The sequence below is a fragment of the Chelonia mydas genome, chromosome 6, assembly GCF_015237465.2.
Source record: "Chelonia mydas isolate rCheMyd1 chromosome 6, rCheMyd1.pri.v2, whole genome shotgun sequence".
NCBI classification, from domain to species: domain Eukaryota; kingdom Metazoa; phylum Chordata; order Testudines; family Cheloniidae; genus Chelonia; species Chelonia mydas.
Window position 1 is genome coordinate 123,841,295 of NC_051246.2, and position 25,614 is coordinate 123,866,908.

Consider the following 25,614-nt stretch of genomic DNA (forward strand, 5'->3'; position numbering starts at 1 on the left):
TCTGTAAGCATTGTGCATGTTATTTAAGTCCATTGTGCTAGGGTAACTCCAATAAAAATATTTTAAATGCTTCTGAGCAAGCTAATATTCATAAACTAGCATGCACAGATACGATCTCCAAATCCTACCTGTAACCATACCCATACGGTACAAAGTCACACCAAAAAACCAAACAAACCAGAGCGCTCTAACTGGTGGCGAGTGAGGCCAAACACAAGCTCCATGGGGGTAAGTTAAAATAGCTCATTCAGAATACTGCAGAAAGGAGGAAAAAATCTAACTACACCCAGAATTGCATTAAAATAGTCAAGGGCAAATTCACATGGCGTTTTGGAACAGGCTAAAAGTGGAGGTACACCAAAGAGAAAAGTGTGTTAGGGGAGGGGCAAGAAAAACAGAGCTGAGAGACTTGTCATCAGTAATTCGTCAGAGAAAGGTGTTATTAAATGTTACTATATGGATAGCTATTGCACCCAGTATAAGACAGTTAAGGATATCCTATGTGGCATGCAACCATAATCCCACAGGTTTCAGAGTGATAGCCGTGTTAGTCTGTATCAGCAAAAACGAGGAGTCTTTGTGGCACCTTAGAGACTAACATTTATTTGGGCCTAAGCTTTCGTGAGTTAGAACCCACTTCATCAGATGCATGGTGTAGAAAATACAGGAGCACATATAAATACATGAAAAGATGGGAGTTGCCTTACCAAGTGTGAGGTCAGTCTAACGAGACAATTCAATTAACAGCAGGATACCAAGGGAGGAAAAATAACTTTTGTAGTGGTAATGAGAGTGGCCCATTTCAAACAGTTGACAAGAAGGTGTGAGTAACAGTAGGGAGAAATGAGTATGGGGGAAATTAGGTTTAGGTTTTGTAATGACCCAACCACTCCCAGTCTTTATTCAGGCCTAATTTGATGGTGTCCAGTTTGCAAATTAATTCCAGTTCTGCAGTTTCATGTTGGAGTCTGTTTTTGAAGTTTTTTTTGTTGAAGAATTGCCACTTTTAGGTCTGTTATTGAGTGACCAGGGAGGTTGAAGTGTTCTCCTACTGGTTTTTGAATGTTATACTTCCTTATGTCAGATCTGTGTCCATTTATTCTTTTGCATAGAGACTGTCCGGTTTGGCCAATGTACATGGCAGAGGGGCATTGCTGGCACACGATGGCATATATGACATTGGTAGATGTGCAGGTGAATGAGCTCCTGATGGTGTGGCTGATGTGGTTAGGTCCTATGATGGTGTCTCTTAGTCCCCCTCTAGTGGCTGGTCCACATAAAGGGGTTCATTAGATTGCTAATGTCTCCAACTTCATAGACCCACTTCTTCAGCTCAAGCAGTAGAGGTTTATATTTTAGATCCAGATGTCCAGGATTCAGTCCCAGATATGCTCACCACAACTCTATCACGGCTCTAGAATGCTACTCTTGGAGAAGGCATTCCCACCAGGAAGTATTCCAGTTTTCACCCTTGATTACTTTTTGATAATTAACGGAATACAAAGCTGTATGGAAAACAGAAAAGAGAACCAGCAGCCTCATCCAGTTCTTCTTCTTTGCATTCCCCATCCCCCTTCCAGATAAGCACTGGGAAGGAATTCAGCCCCTCACTGTACGAATAGGCACATTTCCCCTTTAAGGCAATGGCTGGCAGGCAGCTCAACCTGTACTGCAAACTTCAGTATCCTCTTATCAGATTTCTGTACTGCTGCCACAGTCTGTGAAAACTGATATCCTAACTCAGCAAATACAGATGAGGGCAAATGCAGAGCCAAGTCTCTTAATTTGGGCAATGAGATACAGTACTATTTGAGCTCCGGAGGTATCACAGTAGCTAGGCCTTTTCTGGCATGGACTTTAAAGGAAGTCTCAGCTTTACACCATAGCAACACTAACTTACAAATGAAAGAATTCAAAAAGTTAGGCCAGGCCAGTCACTCGGGGCAGAAATGCACCTTCTAGCTGGAAATAGCAACGAGGCAGTGACCTACAGTTCTTCAGCAGAAACAAATGTTGTACTGTTCCTGGTCAAACAAAATATACTCCTTGCCCATTCCATTTTCATTCAAAATTGTTTGAATGTGCCTGATCCACTGAGGAAGTATAATGGGCTAGACCTAAGAAAATTCAAAATTGTGAAAATAAGGCTCACTTAAGCTTCTATCACCTTGACCTTTTGGTCAGCTAGGTAAGCTCAGGGTGCTGTCAAGCTAAATAAGGTTTTGTCACTACACTAGTTGGATGAAAGACCATCAGGTCATTCTCAGGATGCTGTAGAAGTGATGTTAACTATGCCATAGATGAGTAAATGTTCAACATGGTGTTAAAAGACTGCTGGGGGAAGTGCCCAATCTTCCAAGAGATGAAGTCAAATCCTGACCCCTTGTCATTAGAGATCCCACAGAAATTTCACAAAACAAGAGCATTTGTTCAAATTCCATTTTGGGTCGTAGCACTCCACCTATATCAAGTTCTCCCTACAGTTTTAGTTAGAATATTCTAAGAGATACATATTTCTTTCACTTCCCAGCCTCGTCTGTTACTTACAAAGAGCGTGGAATTTATGAAAAATGCTCTGTAGCGTCCGTGACCTGAGAGAATCCTAGAGAAATGCAAAATCATTGCTTACACTTCATTTAGTCTCAACATTCACAGGTCTCTGGATGGCACAAAGCTATTCACAGAAACTGGCAATAGTGTGTAGGCCAAGTATGGTGGTGAGATATTGTATGTCAGAGCCAAACACCCACAGCCTCTTGGCTTATGAAACACCACTGACCCAAGACATTGATGGGCCAATAAGAATAAGGCTCAATGGCCAGGAAGATACAAAGGGGCAGAGGGGAGGTGACGTAGAGAACATTAGAGACCAAGCCCTTCAGTGGGAGCTACAGTAAGTGGATATCAAGGAGAGTTGAGGATGCTATGCATCTAACCCTGATCTTGCAAGAACAGCAAAGGTTCAAGGGCCAAAGCGCAGGAGGAATTAAAGCCAAGAGTGAAGTTGTCATAAATATAAAGGGAAGGATAAACACCTTTAAATCCCTCCTGGCCAGAGGAAAAACCCTTTCGCCTGTAAATGGTTAAGAAGCTACGATAACCTCACCGGCACCTGACCAAAATGACCAATGAGGAGACAAGATACTTTCAAAGCTGGAGGGGGGAAACAAAGGGTTCTCTCTGTCTGTGTGATGCTTTTTCCGGGACCAGAGCAGGAATGCAGGTCTGTAAAGAGTTAATAAGCAATCTAGTTAGATATGCGTTAGAGTCTGTTTTGTTTAAATGGCTGATAAAATAAGCTGTGCTGAATGGAATGTATATTCCTGTTTTTGTGTCTTTTTGTAACTTAAGGTTTTGCCTAGAGGGATTTTCTATGTTTTGAATCAGATTACCCTGTAAGGTATTTACCATCCTGATTCTACAAAGGTGATTCTTTTACTTTTTCTTTCATTAAAATTCTCTTTTAAGAACCTGATTGCTTTTTCATTGTTCTTAAGATCCAAGGGTTTGGGTCTGTGTTCACCTATGCAAATTGGTGAGGATTTTTATCAAGCCTTCCCCAGGAAAGGGGGTGTAGTGCTTGGGGGGATTTGGGGGGGGGGGGGTGAGAGACGTTTCCAAGTGGGCACTTCCCCTGTTATTATTGTTAGACACTTTGGTGGTGGCAGCGTTTAACCTAAGCTGGTAAGAATCAGGTTAGGGGGTCTTTCACGCAGGTCCCCACATCTGTAACCTAGAGTTCAGAGTGTGGAAGGAACCTGACATGGCGGTAGCCGTGGGATTAATTTGAAATCATTTTGAGATTTTTTTTTTTTTTAAACCAGAAGCACAGAAGAATTTTAAAAGATTTTAAAGGGTTTTGTAAAAGGGGACAAAGCCACAAGCATAACAAAAGGGATGTGTCTTTTGTGAGCTGGAGTTTCTCTACCTAAAGGCAGGGTAGTTAACCTCCTGCAGGGAAATTCACAAGTCTTCACAGACCTGAAGAAGTTTTTTTTTTAAGCTAAGAGCAACTAGAGGGGTTTTCTGTCTATTTGCCTGGAGACAGAGGTGTTAGGGGTTTTTAAAGGGTTTTTCGGTCGGCTGACAATCACGAGCCGAGAACATCGGTATCTGGTTATAGCACAAATTTTTTTTTTTTTTTTTTGACAAGCCAAGTTTTGTGCGTGTGTTTGATTTCTAACTCTCAGGTGTAAAGTCAGTTAAAAACAGAGGCAAACACGCCAGAGCCCAAGGCAAAAACAGCCCAAGTTTCAGAGTGGGGAAGGAACCTTGACAGAAGTAAAACCCCACAGCACAGGAAACAGCTACCTACATCACTACATACTATAGACATACTGCACGTTATTTCGTTCAGGAGGGAAAAGTGTGCAGGAATTGTGGTCATTGAATAGTATGGTACAACTCTGTTCAAAAAGCGTACCGAGCAAGCTGTGAGGGTTTGGTTGTTAGTTTTCCAGCATCAACTACTTAGTTCATTGAATACAGAACTCCAGAAGTACCTGGCACAAACCAAGATTGTTTGATAATATTTCCTAACTCAAGATGCTATAACAGGTTTCCAAACAACATTATTTGGAGCAAAGCTAGATAAAGAAGCCACAGCAGATGGCAGCCGGCACTACAGAGAGCAAGCCAGCCAATGCAAGCATAGCCTCACATTACAATAGACTACCCAGACTCTACTAGATTTGTTATACAAGACTACGGGCAGGTCAGACTAACTCCCCAGCCACTACATAATCTTGCACAGCTTGCCATGACAGATTTAAGCAGGTTGAACACAAAGACTGTGTAGTTTTAAATAAATTCTTAAGATTCAGTATTCATTGCCATACTTGATAAACTTAAACATCATGAGATGATCAGGGAGTTGGAGAACAAAGGTGCTGACAGGAGCATAAAAATTAACACAGTCCACCAGCTAAATCATTAAAAGAATATGAAGTTGCCTACTATCCGACCAATCTGTTCCACACAACTAGCTCAATTAAGGGTGGAGCTTCTACTACTCTCTAAAGAAAGCCAGTTCCGTGTAATTATGTAAGCTTGCCACAGCCAGAACAGAAGAGCTGGAAGACATCAACAGAGCCTAACAGCGGTATATAGTGCCACAGATACAACTTTAATCCACCTGTTCAAAAACACTTACACCTCCTAAACATTCCCCCTCCCATTCATAATCTCATAGACCACCGTGCAGATTTTTAGTAATTACACTGCTGAACAGCAGCAGTACAAGGAGGAGGACTGCAGAGGGGTCGGAAAGACTAAGTAGGCACACTTTAAATTTAAAAAACATTAAATTGGTTTCAAAGAAGACATGCCGAGGCCCTAGATACCCAGGTCCTCAGACTAATGGTCAGTTACCAAACGAAAGGGTGGAGGAGGAGGAGGTTATGTGCTGTGCAGAGCATTCTAACTTTTCTAACACATTTCCGTTCATGGGGTCTAGGCTAATAAAATGGCGAGTACTCCTGCTCTCCACATAACAGACCTGTGGCAAGGTCTCCAAAGACTGGCTTCAAGGTAACCATGCTATTGAAAAGTGACAAGACGACGGACAAGTATGAAGGCTAACCCTCATCCATTTCCAATGTCACCCGCCTTCTTTTCTCCCTCCCCCTCCCCCCCTGCCCCGTCTTCCCCAACTGAATGTTTCTGTGATCAAGCCCCCCGCTGGAAGGCCTCCAAGCAGGGAAGAAGTTCTACAAGCACAATCTTTTGATGAAGTCTGGTAAATATCCACTATGACCATCTTATGATGTTTCTCCTTGAGCTTTTAGCTCTTTCAAAGCTGCTCCCACCTGCACCAGCCTCTTTCTGCCCAGGTTTCAAAGTAGCAGCCGTGTTAGTCTGTATTCGCAAAAAGAAAAGGAGGACATGTGGCACCTTAGAGACTAACAAATTTATTTGAGCATAAGCTTTCGTGGGCTACAGCTCACTTCACTGGATGCATTCAGAAGGCTCGTTGTTTGATTGCAGCCCTGATAGTCCGAGCAATTATTTTCATTGTATTGTTTCATGAAGAACGTGGGAGATATCTGTATTTCTTATAAATAGTAATTGTATAGAGGTACAAACTATCATGTTGCCTGCTGCATGGGGGCAGAGTTAACTCCATCCTAAGTGGTTTTTACACATCTCCAGGAAGGCAGACAATGACTAACTCAAATGCTGGTGCTTAATGAACAATACAGTGAATCTGCTGCTGGAAGCCTACCTCAGATGCCTGGTGAGGTGCATAAACCAGACTGGTTAGGTCCAGGGTTCCCAGGACAGACAAAGAAGCTTTGAACAAGACTGCCTGTGAACTCAGAGGGAGAGAGACTTACTGGGGGACAAACTGAGATAAAGGCATAAGCCTCAGAGGTGCAGTCTGTCTCGCCCAGCCCCAATGCTGGAGGGGGGGGGGGGGGCAGAGGGGCACCTAGCATAGGAAGACTAAGGTTTAGATAAGATAACATCCACAGATGCTGTCCTGTCTGCATTCTCTCACTGTCCACAGCTCTTGAAGGGAGGTCTATACCAGTGGACAAAACCCAGCTGGACCTGCTTAAGACACACAGGTGCTGTGATCTGGGAACCCAATCTAGGAATGGGGCAAAATGCAGATCCCAACCTGAGAGAAATGCAGGCATGGGCCTATAACTTGGAAGGGGATGCCCGTGGAGAGGTCGAGTGAGGGGTCAATAGTACTGCTCACCCCAGAAACGTGACACACACACACTTCAGACTAATATAGAATGCTAGAAGGGATACTTATCTGTATGCTCTCCAGGCACCCTGGACATTACTGAAGAATGCAACAAAATCGATACCCACATACCTGGCTGAACGTGGCAAGATAATGCAACATAACATCTACCAACAGAAAACCAGGAAACTCAGAACCTTTAGCCTCTCTCCAGTATTACCCCACCCTTACAATTAACACATCCCACATCTCCAGGTACCTGGAAAAAGGATGAGCTTTGCAGCATCCCCTGAAGGTCCCCAGAAGGTCCCCAGATTCAGACTGTTGTTATTCAGGGGAAAGAGCATATTCCAAAGTTGTGGGGCTCTCAGAGTACATCTAGCCAGTAGCCCCTTCTCATACATACCAACAGGATTTCAGCACAAGTGCTTCTCCTGATCATTGTGGTAGTACAGCATGGCACAGGGAGAGTGGCAGTCTCAGGTAGGCAGTGAAGCTGTTGACATCTTTATAGGTCCAACCAACACCTTCAACTTCACCCAGAAAACCACAAGCAGCCAGAGCAGATGATAGAGCTAGTTGCATATGCTCAGAGAGAGATACTCCACTTATCAAGCAGACTGAAGTGATGATGGATGACTGGGGAAAGCAACTTATCAAGCAGACCACCACATTCTGTGCCACCTTCGGTTTTGGAATTATTTTAAGGCATAGCCTCACACAGAGCACACTAAATTATCTAATCTCATGGTGACAGACATGAGTGACAGTCACAAGTACATATCCAAAAGAAAAGGTCACAACCTTCTGCATGTATGTAAGTGATAAAAAGCTGACTGGTCATTGCTGCTACTTCGTCTTCTAGTAGCCACTGGGAGTCAAACCTGATCAAGTAACGATGGACATACTTAATTGAAGTGGCTGATACTATTCTTACCCTACCCTCCAGTTGCTTTCCCCAGTTATCCATCATCACTTCAGTCTTGCATACGTTAAGCTTCTGTCAGCTAGTTCTCATCCATACCCAGATCTCGCTCGGACACAAAGTACAGTCACTGCTTTAGTCTTCACTGAGTCTACAAGACAGGGATTAACACCGTGGGGAGTAATACCAGCCAAAGAGGGTTTATCCCAGGTGCATCTATACAGGCAACACAAACTTTTGCTTGTCCTCTTTCATGAAGCATGACGAAAGGGCCACCCCAGTCTCTTCCTCATGCACCTGAACAGTGGGAAATTTAGTCAAAGTTACACACTACAAGAAAAAAGGGGAAGTTTAAAATTGAATCTCAAGCGTTTGTGGATTATAATATCAAATACTGTTCAAAAATATTGCTGATTCAAAATTAGAGAGTGAAGATTTCATTATTTATTTTTTTAAAATATGGTATTTGTGGAACAAATCTTATTCCAGGAAACTCAGCACTGCACCTAGAAATAGTTTTGAACACTCTAGACATTGATAGGCCACAAACCAGATGAAAAAGTTTGAGCTCTCTGAATGGATTATAAGAGAGAAGACCAAAAAAAAAAAAAAAAAAAAAGCCCAGGAGGCAAAGTATCTGACAGAGAATATGCACTGAGACGTCTGTCCCAAAGGCATGGGAAAGACAAAACCATACAAGTAACTTTAGTGCTCTTGTTCTAATAGAACACTAAAGGGAGAATCTGTCTTCCTTTCCTAGATCATGTCACTTTAGGATGTCTCAAACCTGCAGCTAAGTATTTCCTCCATCATTCCAACACATGCCACACTTCAAGGTGGCCAGAAAACTTCGAATAAAGGACAGAGAAAGTCTAGAGCAGATCACCTGCCACCTACTGCTAACAAAGTATTTTCAAGCTCCTGTGATCAGTTTCAGCACTACTTTTTACTAATCCTACCACTTCCGAATAATAAGTAGGAGAATTAAGATTTGGCTACAGACGCCACCTGTTAATTTCCCTTAGGATGAATAACAAGAACCAGCTCACTAGACTTGTTCTGCTTCTTCCTAGAAGGAAACAAAGCGAAAACAACCCAGTAATTGCCAATGCCATTATTGTGCTGGCGGCAAAAATTGTGTCACATGGACCTCGCATTACTCCACTTTCTAGTTGGTGCTGGGCCAGTCTTCTCCTTTGGCACAAGATACTTTATAATCTATAGCAAGCCCAGAACAGAGAGGTAGTTCTACACTCTACTTAGTTGTTTCAGAGCTGCTGTGTGCTCGGGTTACTAGATACAGGTAAAAATTGTGGCTACAATGCTTAGTGTTCAAGGCCACAATTTATAAGCTACATCTAAATTATATGACATGTAAAGCCCACAATTTGTTAACTGTGGAAATTTCTAAGTTAACCTTTCAGCTGAGCAGCCACTACTTTTGTGGGCATGGGGATGGGAGATATCCCTGAAACCTTCCCAATACAGAGCAACAGAATGTGCTCTAGAAATAGACATGTTCTCTCTGAGCTCTGGAGACTTCATGCTCTCATTTTAGAGCTACCTTTGGCTTTTCCTTTATAAGATTTTCTGGGTTATTCATCCACACATGAAAGATGCTGGAAGTGACAGAAAGCTTCAATTGCAGGACAAAGCCTACGGGCTCTCAATCCTGACAGTCTGTATGTGGAGGGGGGGAAATTAAGGCACTGTTGTGACCACTCTGGATCTCCAACCTAATGGACCCCAGATTTAGTGGCAGGATTGTTGGGGTTGGTTTTTAAAAAAAAACAAAAAAACCCCCACACACAAAAACAAAATTAAACAGCTTTTGAAAAAATCATGGAGCAGGTCCTCAAGGAATCAATTCTGAAGCACTTAGAGAAGAGGAAAGTGATCAGGAACAGTCAGCATGGATTCACCAAGGGCAAGTCATGCCTGACTAATCTAATTGCCTTCTATGACGAGATAATTGGTTCTGTGGATGAAGGGAAAGCAGTGGACGTGTTGTTCCTTGACTTTAGCAAAGCTTTTGACACTGTCTCCCACAGTATTCTTGCCAGCAAGTTAAAGAAGTATGGGCTGGATGAATGGACTATAAGATGGACAGAAAGCTGGCTAGATTGTCGGGCTCAATGGGTAGTGATCAATGGCTCCATGTCTAGTTGGCAGCCGGTATCAAGTGGAGTGCCCCAAGGGTCGGTCCTCGGGCCCGTTTTGTTCAATATCTTCATAAATGATCTGGAGGATGGTGTGGATTGCACTCTCAGCAAGTTTGCAGATGACATTAAACTGGGAGGAGAGGTAGATATGCTGGAGGGTAGGGATAGGATACAGAGGGACCTAGGCAAACTGGAGGATTGGGCCAAAAGAAATCTGATGAGGCTTAATAAGGACAAGTGCAGAGTCCTGCACTTAGGACGGAAGAATTCAATGCACCACTACAGACTAGGGACCGAATGGCTAGGCAGCAGTTCTGCAGAAAAGGACCTAGGGGTTACAGTGGACGAGAAGCTGGATATGAGTCAACAGTGTGCCCTTGTTGCCAAGAAGGCCAATGGCATTTTGGGATGTATAAGTAGGGGCATAGCGAGCAGATCGAGGGACGTGATCGTTCCCCTCTATTCAACACTGGTGAGGCCTCATCTGGAGTACTGTGTCCAGTTTTGGGCCCCACACTACAAGAAGGATGTGGAAAAATTGGAAAGAGTCCAGCGGAGGGCAACAAAAATGATTAGGGGACTGGAACACATGACTTCTGAGGAGAGGCTGAGGGAACTGGGGATGTTTAGTCTACGGAGGAGAAGAATGAGGGGGGATTTGATAGCTGCTTTCAACTACCTGAAAGGGGGTTCCAAAGAGGATGGCTCTAGACTATTCTCAGTGGTAGCAGATGACAGAACAAGGAGTAAGGGTCTCAAGTTGCAGTGGGAGAGATTTAGGTTGGATATTAGGAAAAACTTTTTCACTAGGAGGGTGGTGAAACACTGGAATGCGTTACCTAGGGAGGCGGTGGAATCTCCTTCCTTAGAAGTTTTTAAGGTCAGGCTTGACAAAGCCCTGGCTGGGATGATTTAATTGGGGATCGGACTAGATGACCTCCTGAGGTCCCTTCCAACCCTGATATTCTATGATTCTCCTCAGAACAGCAACGTTAATTCTAAACAGCTTTTCCTGTAGATTAATGATGTGATTGATTACAATGGTCAATCATTTCATAAGCATGCATTGCAGGCTTTCAGTGACAGCCCTTGCTTTAAGAAGCATTTACGGCTCAAGAGACCAATTTGGCTCATCCTGGTAAATTCTGTAGAGGTGCCTGTGACGCAACGTACCTAGGGTAGCCCACACTGAAAATGCCATGGGCAGGGCAGGCTGCAAAAAGGAAAGTCAATTCCCCCAAAACTGGTGGTTAATATGGTAGTCAGATTCACCAACCAGTCAAACTGTGCTCCTGATCCCCCACACTACTTACCAAGAAGCTGGAAAAAAAAAAAATCACGCTGCCCCCCTTATTGCATTCCAGTCTCTGGTTCTCAATCAGCAAATAGGTCCAGTAAAGTGAGAACTTATTTCAAACTCTATTCACTATACAAAATGTTCTTCTGATCCCCAAAGGGCCAGCCACATTACCAGATCAATTTGGATCTTACCCAAAATATTACGCTGCCAGCCAATCCTTTAATATCTAAAACCGAAACTTTATTAGAAAAGAAAAGAAAGAAAGAAAAAAAAGAAAAGAACAAGAAGAGAGATGTCAAATGATCAAAGCAATCAGATACATAGATGTTACTTCACAGTCCACATATCCGATGAGTTTGCTGGCTTGTAAAGTCCCTCTGGAACACATCCAAAGTTTGGATGGGTCTCTCAGTCCTTTATTCAAAGCTTCACAGTTTGTAGAGAAGTTACTCCAGGGGTGAAAAGAACGATTGAAGACCAATGGAGAAGATGCAGCTGCCTTTTTATATCCCTTGCCATGTAGCTTGTACATCCTCTGTCTCAAACACAGGCTCAGAGCACATGAGCATAGAAAGCATTTGGAGTCCCTTGTCCACATGTCCTGCTGACTCATAAGCATAGCCCCTAGTGTCTCTCCATAGGTTCACTGTACAGCTGATTGCCCTTGACGGGCCATCAAACAGGCTAGAATGGTGCTGATGCCAATCTGTTTGGGGGTTTCACCAAGAAACACAGAATAGGTCTGAGATGCAGATATATATCACATATTTATAACTCACGATACAAAGATCATACATACATATAAATAAGCTTATCATATTTAGAAAATAATAACTTTTCCACTGATACCTTATACGGCATATCTTGTAAGTTTCATAATATTGGTATCAGTAACATTATAAATAGTCACCCATATTTCATGCAACGTCACATGTCCGGTCTCTGAATAGCTTTAAAAACAGGTTTCCTTTGCCTGTGGCAATTTCTGTTAGCCAGTTTTCAACTGCTTTGGTGAACGCTTATCCAGGTGCATAACAAAACTTGTTCATCTACAATTGTATCTTCAGCTCCATTGCCTCTATGCACGCCAGTACAGTGTTGGCCATTTTATCTTGCCACTATACAAAATAGGTGACCAAAACATGACTCATGCAAGTTGAAACTGACATCACACGGATAAAAAGTCCGTCTCAGCACCATGGTAGATAGTGGACAGTAACAGTTAACTGTTCAAAGACATACACCAAGGGCTAGATTCACAAAAGATCTTGGGTGCCTAACTGCCACTTTAGGCGCCTCAATTCCAGAATCAGGCCCCTTGGCCGCCAAAGCCTGTAGGTGCCAAACTCTTGCTGTGAAAAGCTCACTAGGTGCTTAAGTTTTTGCCTCTGGGTAGGGCCAGCTCCGGGCACCAGCGTTCCAAGGGGATGCGTGGGGCGGCAGGTAGAAAGGGGCGGCAATTCCTCCGGCTGCGGCAATCCGGCGGCAGCTTCTTCCTTTTGCCGGCCACAGCGGCAAATTGGCAGCAGCTTCTCCCTTTTGCTGTCCACGGCAGCAGTTTTTTTTCCCCACTGCTTGGGGCAGCAAAACCTGTAGAGCCGGCCCTGCCTCTGGGCATGCAGCCCCATTCCCAGCATCTGGATGCCAGAGTCAGGCACAAACTGGGGAAGACAGGTGTACCTCTGGCTAACTCACCAGCGAGGCCTGATCCTGTGAGTGTGCTCCGAGCTCACCTACCGGATTGAGCCCCCGTAGACAAACTTACCCAAAACGGCTAGGGTGGGGACGAGAGGGAGTAGGACCTCTCTCATAACTTTTAGCCCAGTGGTTAGGGTACTCACCTGGGATGTGGGAATCTGTCCCCACCAGGTTTGCCAAAATTACAAATCTGTCTGTGGGAGGGAAGGCCCTGGCTGCCAACAAATCCAAATATACCCCAGTGAATTATAGTCTCTGTACAGGAATCATAGAATCATAGAATATCAGGGCTGGAAGGGACCTCAGGAGGTCATCTAGTCCAACACCCTGCTCAAAGCAGGACCAATCCCCAATTAAATCATCCCAGCCAGGGCTTTGTCAAGCCTGACCTTAAAAACTTCTAAGGAAGGAGATTCTACCACCTCCCTAGGTAACGCATTCCAGTGTTTCACCACCCTCCTAGTGAAAAAGTTTTTCCTAATATCCAACCTAAACCTCCCCCACTGCAACTTGAGACCATTACTCCTTGTCCTGTCCTCTTCTACCACTATGAATAGTCTAGAACCATCCTCTCTGGAACCACCTCTCAGGTAGTTGAAAGCAGCTATCAAATCCCCCCTCATTCTTCTCTTCTGCAGACTAAACAATCCCAGTTCCCTCAGTCTCTCCTCAGAAGTCATGTGTTCCAGTCCCCTAATCATTTTTGTTGCCCTTCGCTGGACTCTCTCCAATTTATCCACATCCTTCTTGTAGTGTGGGGCCCAAAACTGGACACAGTACTCCAGATGAGGCCTCACCGATGTCGAATAGAGGCGGACGATCACGTCCCTCAATCTGCTCGCTATGCCCCTACTAATACATCCCAAAATGCCATTGGCCTTCTTGGCAACAAGGGCACACTGCTGACTCATATCCAGCTTCTCGTCCACTGTAACCCCTAGGTCCTTTTCTGCAGAACTGCTGCCTAGCCATTCGGTCCCTAGTCTGTAGCGGTGCATTGGGTTCTTCCGTCCTAAGTGCAGGACCCTGCACTTATCCTTATTGAACCTCATCAGATTTCTTTTGGCCCAATCCTCCAATTTGTCTAGGTCCCTCTGTATCCTATCCCTGCCCTCCAGCGTATCTACCACTCCTCCTAGTTTAGTATCATCTGCAAATTTGCTGAGAGTGCAATCCACACCATCCTCCCGATCATTTATGAAGATATTGAACAAAACCGGCCCGAGGACCGACCCTTGGGGCACTCCACTTGATACCGGCTGCCAGCTAGACATGGAGCCATTGATCACTACCCATTGAGCCCGACAATCTAGCCAACTTTCTACCCACCTTATAGTAAAGTCACCCATGAGAACCAGGGCGTGCAATCTAGTAGCTTCTGCGAGTTGCTGGAAGAAAGCCTCATCTACCTCATCCCCCTGGTCTGGTGGTCTATAGCAGACTCCCACCACTACATCACTCTTGTTGCTCACACTCCTAAACTTAATCCAGAGACACTCAGGTTTTTCTGCAGTTTTGTACCGAGCTAACATGGATTTTTTTTTTACATTTAGCTGAAGACCTAAATTCCTGGAAGAGGGAAAGAGCTGTCTGGGTAGAAATTAGTGTCGTTTCGTAAGATTGGCCCCTGAATAGCATGTCGTTGAGATATGGGAAGACTAAAATTGCTTCTCAGCAAAGGTAACCCACTATTACCAGGGCCATCCCTGAGGAGTGCGGGGCCCCAGACCCCGCCCCCACTCCACCCCTTCCCCCAAGGCCCTGCCCCACCTCTTTCTGGCTTCCACCCCCTCCCCCGAGTACCAGGAGCCAGTGGGGTGGGGACAGGTCGCTTGCGGCTGCCGGCTCCAGGCCCTCCGCTAGCCCTGCAGGTTGCCCTGGACCCCGTGTGACCAAAACACAGGGCCCCCCAAAGCACGGGGCCTGGGGCAGTTGCCCCGGTCCATCCTATGGACAGGATGGCTCTATTACCATGAGAACTTTTAAGAATACCCCTGGGACCAAAGAGAAGCTGAAGGGAAGTACTCTGTATTGAAAATGATCCTGGCCCACAGAGAAATGTAGGTATTCCCTGTGTGTGGGATGTATTGCTACTCTCTGTCCTTCTTTGGCACAATACTTTGAGTAAAACCTTTTCCCCCTGTGAGGGAATGGGACTGGTTCTACCACTCCTAAACAAAGGAGAGAGCGTACTTCTTGGCTCAGTATAGTTTTGTGAAAGGGGTCCCTGACTATGAATGGGGAGGGGGATGGGAGGGAGGGACATAAAGTGCATGGCATAGCTCGATGTTATAACCTCTATAACCCACTTGTCTGTTGTAATATGCCACCAGGCCTACTGGAAATGGGAAAGGTAATCTCCAAAAGTGGGATGGTGGGTGAAAGGTTGCAGCTTGCAAACTAGATGTGAGGGGACAATTGAATTCTTGACCAACCATCAAAATTATTGTTTCGATGATTATTAAGTACTTGCTGAAGGAGGGTGAGAAGCTCTTTTCCTCTGGAATTTTTGTCTCTTTCTAGCGGATTCAGTGATTCTGTGAAATCCAGATAACTGAGCCAGGTGCAACCTCTGGACAGTTTGAGACCTACTCAATCTCTTCTTGCTCACAGGAGTGTACATACCCAGAGAACTCAACATGGCCCTGGAATCCTTCAGTGTGTGCAGGGACCCATCCGTGGTCCCTGAGAAGGGCTTCAGACCATCGAATATGAGGTACTCAACAGTATTCTGAACCTCTCTCAGGAACCCTGACAGCTGAAGCCATGACACCCTGCGCATAACAACTGCTGCGAAGATGGATCTAGCGGCAGTGTCTGTGACATATATAAGGACGTTTGTGTGACACACTGTACCTCAAAATAGCCCCCTGTAACCCCTATATTCATCATTCATATACGATGGTGATATTTCATACAAAGCATGCCATGTAAGAGGACATATGAAAGGTCATGATCTGCTGAAACCCACTGTTCTGTTCAAATATGTATACCATTAGTGCATATGAAGTTATGAGATTTTGCTGTATGGTTGCTACTGAAATATGTTATAAGTTTGAGAGCCTTTACTGCTAAGTGATGACCCATTCCCAGGAGGGTGTTAAATGACCATTAATCAACAGGGGAGTTGTAATCAAAGGGTTTGCAATTTAATGACAATTGCACAAGCACCACACAAAGGGGACTGCTCAACTCTATGCACAAGATCACATCAGGGGAATTGCTCAACCCTGAGACTCAGCAAAGCCCACAAGGATACGTCTGAGCAAGTGTCTTCCAGGCACATGGACTAAGGACATAAAATAGGGGAGAGTGGCATAATGCTTTTGCCTTTCTCCTCCCCCACCTACACTGGAGCATCAAGAACATGGGAAAGACAAAGACTTCAACTGAGGAGACTGGTCCCAGGCTCAAGAGAGAGAAGCCTGTGTAAAAATTGTAACATCCAGTGGTATGAGAAAATTGCTTGATCTAAATACTGCCGCGTGTAATAAGATTTAGACTGTGTGTTTATCCTTTTTCTTTTTTTGGGGGGGTGGGGGACGGGACGACTCTCTTGTTATATGTCGACTACTTAAAAATCACTTAAAATATATCTTTCTGTAGTTAATTAACCTGTTTTATATTTTACCTCATTTTACCTGTATTTTGCTTGAAGTGTTTGGGAAGTTTCAGCTCAGCTTGCAAAGGCTAGCGCATGTCTCCTCCACATTGAGGACTGTGTAATGAACTGACACTAGCAATCTCGGCTGCAAGCGAGACAAGGAGTCAGACCTCTGCGACCAACAGGCAGCCTACAGATTTCATCTAGGCCACTGATATGGATAGGGTCTTGGTGGCCAGTTTGCTTCAGGCCAGGGCCCCCCGTCCCAATCGCAAGACAAGCACCAATCCTGGTTCCCATTACATTTCACGAATAGTCCTTGCTCAAGCAGTGGAGAGCAGGAGGAGTAAGATCCCAACTCAGATGCCAAGCAGCTCCACTGCTTTCCCCCAAAACCTGGGACAAGCCCTGAGGCTGCGAGCAGCCAGTCCGACATGCCCATAGCCCAGAATGAGGACGGGGCTGGTGCTGAAGGTGGAAATGGTACTGCTGATGTTTCCACTGCCAAGAGCAGTGTCAACCCTGAAGTCAGCATTGATACTGAAGTAACATTGCTGAGGTGAAGAGCGGTGACTGCTCCATGGTAACATTGGCAGCACCAGCCACAGGAGTACTGAAGAGGTTCCTTGTGCCAAGTTCAGTACTGGCCCATTTCCCCTGACCATGGAAGGGAAACATCAGGGTGTGGGGCCACCAGATCCACAAGGTTGAGCAGCCCGCCCAGCCAATAGGATTATAAAGGATGCAGCCCTGACAAAGTCCTGGACCGAGGGAGAGGTCAGGACAGAGGAAGTCCACTGCTGCCTGACATGCCGCCAGCACAGAAGCAGCTGGCGTCAGCATCACCCTCGTCAGTATCAGACTCGACGGACATCCTGGGGCCAGAACTGGAGTCAACGGTATGGGGTCTCTGATCTCCCTGCACAGTGCTGGGAGCAGGTCTTGTCAATCGCTGTCATCCCAAGCACCAGCATTGACCACATACCGATCCATGCTCCTTCTGGAGGAAGGAGATGAGTCCCCACAGGAGCTGGAGCGACCTCAGTCAGTATTTTGCGACCTTTTCCTCGACAGGGAAAGATTCCATCTCTTTGGAGAGGTGCCAGCTCCAGGACACAAAGCAACAGCACACTCAGAACACGAGGGCAACCTCCGATCTGACAAGGGCCTCAGTGCCAGAAAAAGCCACGTGGCCTGTTCGAGCCAGTGCTACTTAAGACAAAGATCCCTCACCACTTGAGTCTCTTTCATGAACGATCTGCAAGTTGAACACCACTTCTTGACATGGGCTTTGCCTAGGAACAACAAGCACCACGTGTGAGGATTATTGTTAAGATCTTCCCCACACGACGGACAATGTTTAAACCCTGGTGAGGGCATCACCAGGTAACACAAACTACAACCAACTAATAACAGATCTAACACTGTACTGAACTACGTACAACTAAAAAAAAAGTCACTGAATAGCAGACTGTGAGGTTGAAAACAACACAGAGCTTGGTGTCCAGCCACCAGCGGCAAGAAAGAACTGGGGCGTTGGGGCGGTCAGCGCAGTGCCGCTTCAGACAGCCAGGGGAGGGGCTACAGCCACGAGGTGTGAGCACCACCCCTCTAAGGGTACTTCTAGACAAGTTCTCCAGCCCTAGTGTGCTGGGCGTGCACACATCTAAGTGGAATACACAGCTGCATCTACTCAAATAACCACCTGCAGAGCCTGGCATACCCAGCCAGGGCAAATAAGCTTCCCAGAAAAAAAAAAAGGGAGAGGAAAAAATCCAAACCTCTCACTGCTATCTAACTAAATCCAATACTGACAACAACATGCCAACGAGAAACAGTAAACTAAATACAGAACAACTGCAAAACATGCTGAGACATGCAGAAGGCAGACTTGCTAGAGCTCCACCTCAGGCGAAGGTGTTAGTGAAGGAACTGAGGGTGGTTCGCCCGCACAGCCCTATGTATCCTCAGTGTGTGGCATGCGGCTAGATGAAGCACATGCATAGACCCAACAGACATTGCTAAAGGAAGATCTCCAATCAAAGGAAATGGAGCACTCTTAGGGGCGCTACTTGGAGAAGAACATATCCTTCTGACACCTTTGCTGTTGTACACAGACTATGAGTGGAATCTTACGTATCTCCCCAGTAGGTTATGTCATGAGTTGTCCCATCTCACACTGCTGTGAAGAAGCGTCCAATCAGCAATGGGGGGCTGGGGGAGGGGAAACACAACCCTGTTTAACACCATTTGTTATGCCAAAAGGATAATACATCTTTTCATCCACACGGACTCATTCAACCATCCCAACATGGAGATGTCAGATTATGTTGCCCATCACAGCCAAGCATCCAAATTTTCCCAGGGGCCTCCTGTAAGTCTCGGATACATCAACGTGGATACCAGATTACAAAATACCAACAACTATGCAATGGTCAGACAAAACTTTTACAGAACTTGTGCAAACAGTTACATTACTACTTTAGTTTAAATTGCATAGTCTATTATAATCTCCCTCCCCATTTTCACATGCTAACAGCTTTCTCAAACAAGGTTGTGCTGGAATTTGCCATTCTTAGAGTCTGCTCTGGGAAGATCTGAATGAAAGTTTGAAAGGATTTAAGTTATGAAAGAGATAATGCTCCCACCCAATGCTTTAATGGAAATCTAATATTTTTTATTTTGCAAAGGTATCTCAAAACAGCTGACCTCTGAAACTTCAAACTTGGTACATAAGCAGTTCTCCACCTGCTTATACTTTGCTAGGTTTGAAAGAAAATTTGTCCTAAGTTACGGACATTTTCAATTTCAGGACCATGTTCCATAATATAAAACTATCAGTTTGTGTTGCAGTGTGCATCTTGTTGCAGTTTGACTTTGCAGGACTTTGAAAAGTTCGGCAAGACAAAGCTTCAGATTCAATTTCCTTCTTTCAACTAGTATTTAATTTTAAAAAATGGAAATTAAATGCAAAAAAGTTAGTGCATTGCTATGGTCACAGTTTAAAAAAATACTGCACCAGAAATGTCAACGCAGCCACTATATTCCAGCACAATATTTTCCACTCCTGTTTAAAATCGTTCATTGTGTAGCGTGATACTTTGTTTTTATATGTTGTTAAACATATGCTATAAAGGTTAGAAGGTACCCACTAGAATAACATTGCTGTGGAAGCCTTGGCTTATGTGTTTCCCAACTGTCCAATATTAATGAAGTCTGGAGTACTGCATTACTTTTTGAACATGGAATACACACACACATATATATACGAATATATGTATGCATGCAAGTGATACCGCAGAAATAGATGACAGACAGGTTTTCCAGTAGAAAATAATTTAGAATTAACTAAAGAATGGAAGAGTTTAAAGACAAAGAAAGGGTTAGAAACCAGGAAATGCAGAAGTATTGTATTTCACAATGAAGGTATCCAAGCTACCATAACTCTTTCCCCGCCATGCACACACTCCTTCTTGATTAACTCAGCCCTTGACTAGCCAGTCATCAAGGTATGGAAATACCTGCACCTGACGCTTGTGTAAGAATACAGCCATGACTGCCATGCACTTGGTAAACACACGCTGACAGGCAGAACAGAAGGACTGTGAACTGATGATGATTGTGGTTTACCATGAAGCTGGGGTACCTTCTGTGGGATGGCGTTACTGAAATATGAAAGTAAGCGTCTTTCAAGTTGAGGGCGGCATACCAGTCCCCTGGATCCAAGGAAGGGATAAGGAGGCCAAAGAGACCATGCGGAACTTCAGTTTCTTCATTAACTTGTTGAGGTCTTGCAGGTCTAAGATACGCCTGAGGCCTCCTTTGGCTTTTGGTATTAGGAAATACCAGGAATACCAGGAACCCCTTGCCTTTCAGCTCCTGAGGAACCTCTTCCACTGCCCCCCAGCGATAGGAGCGAGTGCACCTCCTGCGTGAGGAATTGTTCATGAGAAGGGTCCCTAAAGAGGGACGGGGAAGACAGGTGGAAGGGAGAGAGGGAAGAGAATTGGAGGGAGTATCCCCTTTCTACCATGCAGAGTACCGAGCGATCCAATTAATTCGGGCCCACAAAGGGTAGAAATGGGACAGTCATCACGAGAAGGTAAGGAGCAATGGATCCAGAGTCTGGACTGGTGTGTCGCTTCCTTCAAAAGTTCTGCTTCTGGCCTGCAGATTATTAAGCCTGCCCAGAGCCCTGGGGTGACGAAGAGCGAGACCTCTTCCTGTTGTTCCTATTCTGCCTCCGAGAAAAGTCCTGCATGTTTTGAGGGTGGTAAAAATGACGCAGAGGTTGTAGCTTAAAATGCCTACATTGTGTGGCCGAAGAGTACAAGCCAAGGGACTTGACGCTGGCCCTCGAGTCCTTGAGGCTATGAAGCTGTGAGTCCGTCTTTTCTGAAAAGAGGATCAAGCCCTCAAAGAGGTGGTCCTGGATAGGGATGTAAAATGTTAACCGATAGGTAAGGTATTCCGGTTAACGTTTAAACTCTGCTACGGGACTCTGCTGCCAGCCCTGTGCTCAGGGCTGCTCATGGGGCCAGCAGCAAGCGGAGTCCCTGGGGCTGGCAGCTGGGATCCCGGGGGTGCGGGCCAGCAGTGGAGCCTAATGGTTAAACGTTTAACTGGTACAATTTTAATAGTTTAAATGTTTGCTTTTTTTAAAACACTATTTACCTCCCTAGTCCTGAATAGTTTGTTGGACCTCATATGGGAGCCCTGAGGCTTGGAGCCAGGAGCTCCTGTTCATGGCTACTCTGGAGGCCATGGTGCAGGTGGCCAAATCAGCCACATCAAGGGCTGCCTGCAGCAAAGCCCGGGCAATAAGCTTACCCTCCTCTACCAAGGAGGGCTCTGCCCTGGAGTCCTGTGGCAACAGCTCCGTAAATTTTGCTATCGCTCCACTGGAGTTGTAGCTCTACCTACTGAAGACAGCCTGGTGATTAGAAAGTCAGAGCTGGAGCCCCCTCATGGAATAAATGTTCCTCCCAAAGAGGTCCAGCTTTTTCACCTCCCAGTTTTTCAGGGAGGATCCCTGGTAACCTTGGCGCTCCTGCTCATTAGCCGCCCCCATCACTAGGGAGTCTGGCGAGGGATGAGTGTATAGGTGCCGTTGGTGGTAAGGAGGCGGGGGGTCTGCCACAGGGCCTTGGTGGTGTCCTGTATTGTTTTAATGAGTGGCAAGGCAATACGAGAGGGAACAGAAGGGGCGAGAATGCCCACCATGGGGTCTGATGTTTCAACGACTTGCTCGGCCTGGATCCCCAGGTTCTGCACCGCCCTCCACATCAGCTGCTGGAGAACCCTGCTGTCCTGCAGGACAGGGACCATTGACATTCCCGCCACCACCTCATCAGGCAAGGACAAGGCCCTAGCTGTTCCCTGCTCTCGGCACTGAGGGGGATCTCGCAGCACCCAGTCTTCCGGTGCGGTTGGTGCTGGCACAGCAAACATTTGGTCCTGTTCCACGTGAGGTACTGAAGGCACATATAATACTGAGGCCACCATACGATACTGAGGCCACAGACACCAACCTAGAGTAGGACCTCTGACTCTGGTTCTGACCCCGGTGGAACGCCCAGGGAGTCCAGAAAGGCCACTGGGCAGGAGCCTGCCACTGACCAGGTCAGGGCCCCGGAAGAAGCTACTGATGTCCACGTCTGTCCATCCTGGATCATCTGCTTCTCCTGGATCTAGAGGATTCTGCTTCCAACTCCAAGGTCTCGCTATAAGAGAACCAACTGCGCACTGATGCCCAAGAGCGGAGACTGAAACTCGGGGACTGATGTGGCTCCCCTATCCGCCCACTGGTGGATAGTACCGGAGACCAGTGCTGAGGAGATGACGAATGGCATGGTACCATCGCCAGCTTGCCTCTGGACAGCACTGAGGGTTTCACGGGTGCCACTGACACTGAGCTTGGTGTCCTGTCTCGCCTCGGAGAGGTGCCGTGAAGGCAATGAAGTCCTTGGCAGCCTCGAACGTCTTCGGCGTGGAAGGCAACGGCAGATCACGGGCCTTCCCTGATAGGGGAGTGCTGGGGACCTGGACTGTGCAGGGGCAGGAGTCAACATAACCCTAGGAGAGCAGTCTCCATCAGAAGGATCTTGAGGCGCTGATCCCTCTCCTTCTGAGTCCTCGGACAAAATTCCCTGCAGATTTTGCAGCATTCATTCTGGTGGCTTTCCCCCAAACACTTCAAGCAGAAAGTGTGGGGGTCACTTCTAGGCATAGACTTGCCACACGCTGCACAGGGCATGTCCCGGTACTGGGACAAAAGGAGGGGAGGTACCCCGAAATGAAACTTGTTTCAACTATACTAGACTAACTACTACTATAACCTATTTACAGGAAAAAAGTTCAAGACTGCTAGAGAAGATACTCTTGCAAAGCAAGAGATAACAAGGGTTCCTGCTAATCATCATAGGCAGTAAGAAGGAACTAAGGTGGCGGCAGGCCAGCAGGGCCATATATTCAGTGCCATGGAGGCACAACTCCAGGGGCCACCTGGACCGACCCGACAGCTGCTGCTAGGGGAAAAACCTTCCGGCTGCCATGCACACGGCATGCACACACCTAATTGGAATTGACATGAGCAATCACTCAAAGAAGAACTAGAATGCCCCAGACTCTCAGTCATACGGTGCTGGTGCAGTTTTACATTCAGAGCACACATACAAGAATTTAACGGATTCCCAATCAGACAGATTTCACACTGAAGGCAGTCAAAACCCACTCGTTAAGGGTTCAAAACTCCACAGTGCCCGGGGGGGGGGGGGGGGGGGACGGGCGGGACGGGGGGGGGGGACGACTCAGTACCTCACATGATCAGGCTCTGTGATTTCCACGTGGCACCACATTCTCTAAGTACCATTAGACACAGACTGAGGATGCCTACATACAAACTTTACAGGATCAGCTTATGAAGTCAGAGCACATGCATGAAAAAGGGAACAGGTTAGTGACGTGTCAAAGCAGAAAACACGGGGCTTGATTCTTCCAGTAGTGTAATCACACGGACGGGATCCCCAACTGCACTAAGCACAACTTGACAACCCCACAAGTGCAAAGCTACTTGCCACAACCACCCGAGACAGAGGGGCTGTCCACACAGACAAGGACTAGGCAGCGTAACATGCATTCAAAAGCACGGATATGTGCCCACAAGCTTGAATTCATCTTAAAGATGTTGCATGTTGGATAAAAACAGAGGCATGTGATAACCTCCGTTAAAAGTCATACCTTACTCAATTACCAGTCAGATTCTCTATAAACCTTTCAATGGAGAAAACATGATAGATGTCCTCTGCAAACAAGTTCAACTGTGTATAAGCCTTTTTGAGGAGCAAGTCAACAGCATAACAGCAGCAAAGACCAAAGTTCAGTACTGTATCTTCTGACATTAATGGTTCAGATTTTACAACTGCCTTTTGCAACAGTCAATTTCAAGACCTATAAACTTCACGGCTCTTAAAAAAAAGAAAACAGGAGCCACAAAACCTAGAGCTAGGAACCACAAGATCATGACTAGCAACGACGCAGATGATTAAACTTTTAACTGTTCCAAGCACTAGCAACTACCATACAAACAGCATGAATTGCAATTTCATTAATTATTTGGAAAGAAAAAAAAAAAGAGGCTGAAAAAATAATATCCAAATTTCAACAAAAGATGTTTTCTAGTTTGCACTGGAATTCTGATCATAGATGAATTAAGAGGAATCTCACTCAGTGTCCCTCCCTTCATACTTTAAAAAAAAAAATTTGCAGCATATATCAGAAACCCTGCATTGGACTATCTGTTAATCCCACTCAGCCCCACAATACCCACTCTCACCCGCTCCTGCATTGTTGCATTTTTATCCTGCTCCCACCTGCAAAAACCTGAGATCCCACAAATCCTGCAAGAGAGATAGCCCCATGCTACTAAAAAAAAAAAAAAAAGTTTGTTAATTTTTTTTTACACACACACACAATTCCGACACAATTTTTACCACTAAAACAATTTAACAAATCTTGCTTAAACCATGTAAAAAAACCAAAACTTGAACTCCTGTTATAACAGACAGCAAATCTGCTTCTATCCCTCGCCTAAATTTAACTATTAAAACCTTTATTTAAAAAAAGAAAAACTTGCTTTACGTCGCTGAAATTCTATTTATGACAAACTGACAAGAGATTTAGTGTTTTTCCACAAATTATCGCAGTTTGGTTTTTTTATCCACCCAATCCCACCCGCAACAAAGAACATTTTACTCACTCCCACTATTATGGCAGTGGGTCCTGCAGGACCCATGGGATCCCAGTCCCACTGCAGGACTTTAGCGTACTATAAAAGTCTACCCATTTGCTATGGGCTCTGTTGATACAAACTACTAATTTAAAGAGACACACGCTTTTCTAAAAAGCGTATCTGCCTGAAAATGTTGTCCCTACTGTTATTCCAAGTAACCTCTAGAAGGACTAATTGAAAGATTAAATAAAAAGATATCAAATGTAAGCAAACTGAGAAAATAGAACTCTGCGTATAGTCAATTTACCTGTAGGGTCAGTCAATATCTTCTATGTAGGAGAAACCCACAGAACAGAGGAGATCAAAAGAATTTTTAAGAGGAGGAAAAGTGAATGAAAACACAAAAACTCGCAAGGGGATTCAGAAGCAGATAAAGTACCTGAAACTACTTCTAACAGGCTTGTTTAAATGGACCTGATTTAAGTTGATAGGGGCAATGGGATCACCATGAAATTATTCAACACCCTTTTAGGTCTCTCTGTACATGAATGCTCTTTAAGAGATTTACTGCATGATGTAATAACATAACACTAGAGACAGAATAAAAATGCAACTTCAGAGTGCTTGCTTCTAGTGTTGGGATTTAGGTAACAAATCACAACTAAATCCCTCTTCTGAAAGCCAACTGAATTTTACTAGCATGAAAGAACATTGCTAGAGCAATAATCAAGTTGTATCAACTTAATCTCTCAACATTTATCATGTCTCATTAGTGTTCTACAAGCTTGCAGGAAAAAATTTCAAAACTCTCCCGCAAGAAAAAAACACAGGGGTTTAAGTCTTTTTAATTTTTCAATTTGAGCTATTCCTCCACTGTCTCATAGCTCTGATAATTGTACCACTGACTAACCTCCAAATAACTCTTTTTATCATCACTACTATAAACAGCCTCAATCACAGTGATAGGAATCTGGAAACTCACTGTAGCTGCATCCCAC

The 25,614-nt window shown here is 45.2% G+C and overlaps 1 protein-coding gene across 37 annotated transcripts in view; it reads right to left on the reverse strand.

Moving 5' to 3' along the window:
• Nucleotides 1-25,614, reverse strand: part of FBXO34 (F-box protein 34) — a 78,604-nt gene that overhangs the window by 24,336 nt on the left and 28,654 nt on the right. Inside the window, exon 1 of one of the 37 annotated variants that reach the window (XM_043547822.1) lies at nucleotides 6,957-7,386. The exons of 34 other annotated variants lie outside the window; for them this stretch is intronic. The gene's annotated coding sequence lies outside the window, so the exon portion shown is untranslated. Of the gene's footprint in view, nucleotides 1-5,690; nucleotides 5,857-6,956; nucleotides 7,387-25,614 lie in introns of those variants that run through there. 2 more of the 37 variants (XM_037901239.2, XR_006291358.1) reach the window with 2 other exon arrangements.